The following is a 6,325-nucleotide window of genomic DNA, read 5'->3' on the forward strand; positions in this document are numbered from 1 at the left end:
TTGCTGATGGAATTAAGTGTTGCTGATCAGCTGACCCTAAAACAGGGAGATTGTCCTGGATTATCTGGATGGGCCCTGTAATCACAAGGGTCCTTAAAAGTGGGCGATGGGGACAGGAGAGAGGAAACAGAGAGAAGTGACATGAGAAGGACATGGCCTGACATTGTTGGCTTTAAAGATGGAAGATGGTACGGATTTTAAAGGTGTGGTCAGGAAAGGCCTCTGAAGACTTGAAGTGTAAGCAGATCCATAAAGGATGAAAAGGTGGGAAGAGTCGTTTGGGGGCAGATTTCATAAGTTAATGAAGGTTGTGAACTTAACCTCATGTTTGACCCCTAGGAAGCAACCGATGTATAGTGACTATGATTATAAGACATGCACGTGTACAGTTTTCAGAAAAAATCCAGCAGCTGAGAGAGAAGGCCATGCACTTTCCTGCCCCCGTGCCTTTGCTCATGCCACGCCCTCTGCCTGGAACACCTTTCTCTTCTTTCCCTGACTGGTAAGACCCTCCACTGGTATATATATGTATAACTGAATTGTCTTGCCGTACACCAGAAACTAACACAACATTGTAAATCAGCTATACTTTAGTTAAAAAAAAAAAGAAAGAAAGAAAGAAAAAGACCCTCCCCCGGTGTCAGAGGAGGCAAAGTCAGATGGTTTTCCGGTTCCTTCCTCAGGGCTTTCATTTCATTCACTTCTGAGCAAATGTAACACACACATGAGAATGCCCCCTAGAGGTATTTATTCTCATCCAGCCCCACGGCCTTCCTCTCCTCTCCTTTAAGGATGGAAAAGGTGCTACAAGAACTTGGGATTGACGGACAAGGGCAGACAAGCAATAATGACAGTAACTGAGTGTGCGGGGCTGGAAATTATAAGGAAATGAAAGGAAAAGAAATGTCCAGTTTATTCATCAACATCCCTACCCCTGCTTAAAAAAATTCTGGAGCTAGCGCATACAAAGTTATCACCTATTACTTATTTATTATTATAATAATTATTAGTAACTATATGAAGCATGGTGGGAATTTGAGTTACTAATTCTGCTTATTGTCCTAGAAAAAAATCAGGGTTTCTGGACAGTCCTCTCTTGCTCCTTCAATCATCTGTTTTATTCTTTTCTGGTTGGTGATTAAGCCTTTGAGGATAGAACAAGAAGAGGGGCCTGCTGTACTTCAACAATATTATTGCTGTCCTTTCTGTCCTTTCCAGGAACAGTGGCCCGGGGCTGGTGTTTGATCAGCTCAGCCTCCAGCCAAAGTCGGCAGGACTTTTTGAAATTGTCTCCAATCTTGGTCAGCCAACGCTGAATGCTCCATGCTTATTTGCTGAGCGCCCAAAGAGCCACACAGAATGTGGGTTCAAAGTTCTAGAATTCAAGAAATTTAGTTATGTAAAATGCTTTAATCTCTTGTTCTTAAAACTCAGTGTTGATAAAAGTGTAGCTGTTGAGACTGGTCCCAGTCAACCTGCAACGGAGGGCTGGTCAGGTTTCTCCACACACCATGCACTTCTCCACTTCCATGCCTTTGGTCATGAACCTGCCCTCGCCTGGAACATCTCCTTGCCACACCAGGAACCCTCTTCCACATCAGACTCCCTCAAGCGGAGCAAATTGCTGGCTTATTCCATGATCCCAGAGGACTTACTGTATATACCTTGTATGTACCTTCACTGTAGCTTTTTATTGACCTGCCTCCCTCATTGGACTGTGAGCTCCTTTGGGCAGGGAGCATCTCTTCGTCAGGTTAATATGCCCAGGACCTACCACTGTGCCTGAAATAAGGGGATATTCAGTAAATATCTGTCGAATGAATGAGTGAAGGAAGGAATGAGTGAAAGAGTGAGTGAACAGTGAATTTTCCTTTGTTTACACCTGTAACCAAAGCCTTCTTTGTACTTTAGCTTTTAAATTCAAAGCTCTAAGAAGAGTCAGAGGGACTTCCCTGGTGGTGCAGTGGTGGAGAATCCACCTGCCAAAGAAAGGGACATGGGTTTGAGCCCTGGTCCAGGAAGATCCCACATGCCTCAGAGCAACTAAGCCCGTTCACCACAACTGCTGAGCCTGCGCTCTAGAGCCCCCGAGCAACAACTACTGAAGCCCGTGCACCTAGAGCCCGGGCTCCACAACAAGAGAAGCCACCGCAGTGAGAAGCCCACACACCACAAAGAAGAGTAGCCCCCGCTCGCCGTAACTAGAGAAAGCCCGTGTGCAGCAACAGAGACCCAACACAGCCAAAAATTAAGTAATTAATTATTTAAAATAAAAGAAGAGCCAGAATGTTCTAGATGATAGCAAAGTGTACTGATAAACATACCTTTTGATGGCTGAACCAGTGTTCTCTATATTCCCACACTTGGCCTTCAGTGCATAGCTGGGGGAAGCAGCAACATACCTCACGCCATAGACTAGCTGACTCTTTTTGTCTTAATTTACCACAATTCTCTTCGGTCCTGAGTAGTACTTATTAAGTGACCCCAGGCCTACTAAACAGTTTGTGGTTGTGAGATATATTATTGGAGCTGAGATTTAAACTGTAATACAAACATACACTCAGCAACACCTTGAAAATACCTTGGGGCATTGACAGGGAAACGTGTGTCTGGTCTTTTAAATACCTCACTGTGTCAACCTGCCGATGTGATGTGGAAACGACCCAAGCGTCCATCAGAAGAACACGTACACTGTGGGCTGTTTATACAATGGGGTACAACAAGGGAATTTCCTGGTGGTCCAGTGGTTAGGACTCAGCACTTTCACTGCTACGGCCCGGGTTCAATCCCTGGTTAGGAAACTAAGATCCTGCAAGCCGCAAGGCACGGCCAAAAAAACCCAGAAAACAACGGGGTACAACCAGCCATGCCATGGATGAAACGTACCAACATAGCGCTAGATGAAAGGAGCCAGACACAAAATAGTACATACTGATTGATCACACTTGTATAAAGTGCCAAAACAGACAAAACTAATCTATGATGATAATTCATGGTATTAGTTGCCTTTTGAAGGGGGTGTTAGGGGTTTTTCTGGGGTGTCGATTACATGGGATGTTTGCTTTACAAAAATGTCAAGGAACTCTTACCTTTAAAGATTTGTGCTCTTTTTTAGCATGTGTTTGTATTAGCCTGCTCAGAGTAACACAGACTGGGAAGCTTAAACCACAGATGTTTATTGTCTCACAGTTCTGGACACTGAAGTCCAAAATCGAGGTGCTGGCAGGGTTGCTTTCTCCTGAGGCCTCTCTCCTTGGCTTGTAGACGGCCGCCTTCTCACTGTGTCCTCACTTGGCCTTATATGCATCTCTGGTATCTCTCCCTCTTCTTATGAGAACGCCAGTCCTATCGGGTTAGAGCCCTGCCTCTATGACCTCACTTAACCTGAATTACCTCTCTAAAGACCCTATCTCCAAATTTAGTCATTTGGAGATTAAGGCTTTGACATTATGGATTTGGGGAAGACACAGTTCAGTCCATAACAAGGTTGTATTTTAATAAAAAGTTTACTTAAAGCAAAACAAAAGGCACAAACACAAACAAAAGAGTCCTTGGACTCTGAATCTTCCACAGGCAAGAGGCAGGCTTTGAAGGCTGGGCAGCCCCCTAGGAGATCAGGCTTCCTGCCTCCCCCTTCAGATGTGAGTAGAAGACTAATCACCAGGGGAAGCCTCTGAGGATGGAGGGGGCCAGGGTTCCTCCCAGAGAGCAGAACTGGAACCTAATCAAGGAACCACTTTCTCCAGTGTGGGAGCCTTACAGTGTCCACCCATTAGGATTTCAGAATTGCCCCAAACCAGGGACTTCTGTGTGTCTCCTATTCTCCTTCTGAAAGGGAGCATTTATTATGATTATCCTGTCCTGTCCCAACAACATTCATTGGGAGTTTTAGGGTGGGGAGGATCCTCTTCTTTTTAGTCCATGAGCTCTACACCATGAGGACTCACATCCTGAAACAGGGGATCAACACCTCACCCAGACACCCAGGACTTTGAGCTGGGTGCAGTGATGGACGCTCCTCCCCCTTGGGGAGGGACTAAGCATGTTTCACGTGTGGGGGAAGAGTAAAGTGGATACACGGAGGTCAGAGGGTAGACTACCACGGAGATTGTCTTGATCCTAACCAATCCACCTTCTCTTCTTGGACACAGAAGACTATTTCTCAGACTCCTTTGTAGTTACATTGGGGTCACATGGCTGGCTTCCAGCCAATGGGATGTGAGTGGAAGGATGCTACCAGGCCTGGCCAAAAGTACCTGTGCCATCCTCCTCGTTCTCTCTTTGCTCTTTGGTCAGTTGGATGCAGAGGAGTCAATCAAGGACTCCAAGGAGGTTCTAGAACTGTGCTGTCCAATAGTTGCATGTGGCTGTCAATCACTTGAAATATGGCCCATCTAACATTAGATGTGGTGTAAGCGTAAAATATACACTGGGTTTCAAAGACTTAGTATGAAAAAAAAGAATGTAAATAGCTCATTAATCATTTTTGTATGATTACATGTTGAAATGATAACGTTTGGGATATTTGGGGTTAAATTATATTATTAAAATTAATCTCTTTGTTTTTACTTTTTCAATGTGGTTACTAGAAATTTTTAAAATTCTGTGTGTGGTCGTGGCTCACATTATATTTCTGTTGGGCAGCCCTGTTCTAGAACAGTGTTTCTCCACTTTGTTTTGCATTATCACCCCCCTAAGGAGACTTTTAGATGTCTCTTCTCCTAATTTCTTCTCTCCTATGAAGTTTGAAACACATAGATACTGTTTATCTGTTTATGTACTGTGGCCCTTGTAATATCAAAGATTTTCTCATCCTTCTGCCCCAAGAACCAATTGTGCCCCCTTGGGAGCAATATTTTCCGTGTTGAAAGTGCATTTTTATTATTTTTTTAAAATTTTTTTTGCGGTATGCGGGCAGGCTCCGGATGCGCAGGCTCAGCGGCCATGGCTCACGGGCCCAACCACTCCGCGGCATGTGGGATCCTCCCGGACCGGGGCACGAACCCGTGTCCCCTGCATCGGCAGGCGGACTCTCAACTACTGCGCCACCAGGGAAGCCCTGAAAGTGCATTTTTAGAAGACAGTTTCTTTGTAAGATGGGAGGACCCAGATGGAAATCTGCTCCCTAATGAAAGCAAGAAACAAACCATTATGGTAAAAGCCACTGAGATTTTAAGGTTTTCCCTAAAATTTACCCCAACACACCGAAGCCTAGATTTTATAGTAGCATCAATAAACCCAAAGATATCTTACAGAATCAAAAATCAGGAATTGGGCTTCCCTGGTGGTGCAGTGGTTAAGAATCTGCCTGCCAATGCAGGGGACATGGGTTCGAGCCCTGGTTCGGGAAGATACCACATGCCGCGGAGCAACTAAGCCCGTGCACCACAACTACTATGCCTGTGCTCTAGATTTCGCGAGCCACAACTACTGAGCCCATGTGCCACAACTACTGAAGCTTGCGCACCTAGAGCCCGTGCTCCGCAACAAGAGAAGCCACTGCAATGAGAAGCCCGCGCGCAGCGATGAAGACCCAATGCAGCCAAAAATAAATAAATAAATAATTTATTAAAAAAACAAAACTCAGGCATCTATATCACTCAGTCTATATATGATCTTAATGTCTCACCATGTCACACAGCCCCCAGCACCACCCCTTCATCTGGCTTTTGTTGCCAGCTTCCTTTTCATGGTGCCAGTTCACCCCACTATGCCCTCTTCACTCCCTTTGCTCCCTTTGCTCTCTGTGCCTTGAATGACTTTCTCTTCCTTCCGGACTCAGCTCTAGTGCCGCTTCCTCCAGGAAGCCCTACCAGTCTCCACTACTCCCAGACCCCATAAATGCTTTGGCCAGAATCAGAGCTGTTTTATGCATTAAGCACTACAGAGAAATAAACCATTAGTAATACAAAAAGAAAATGCTCGAGTCCGCTCTAAATGTCAGAGAGGAAATCACAGTGGAAAGATATTGAAGTCTTAGCCTGCTGTGCTTAAAATATTTCACTTTTGCATATTTTGCAAAACACATGACCGTGTGAACTCATTGCTAGGGCCCCTCTCGGGTGAGGAAGTAAACCCTGCAAGTTAGGAGCTCTGAAGCTTAAGCCCCACAGGGTTTCTACAGAGAACTGAGTGCCTGTCTGTGAAAAGCTTTGCAGTCTTGTGCCCTGGTCGTGGGAACTTTTAAAGTAATTCAACAAAATAAACACTTGTTGAATTATGTTATATACAGTATGTGTTTAGCAAGTGTTTTATGACTGAATACTCGTTCGGGCACAGGAAAAACTAATATGTCATTTGATAAGGTCGTAGATGTACTGAGGGC

The sequence above is a fragment of the Delphinapterus leucas genome, chromosome 13 (genome assembly GCF_059928025.1).
Source record: "Delphinapterus leucas isolate spDelLeu-1000000601 "Yukka" chromosome 13, BTC_Dleu_Yukka2, whole genome shotgun sequence".
Taxonomy (NCBI): domain Eukaryota; kingdom Metazoa; phylum Chordata; class Mammalia; order Artiodactyla; family Monodontidae; genus Delphinapterus; species Delphinapterus leucas.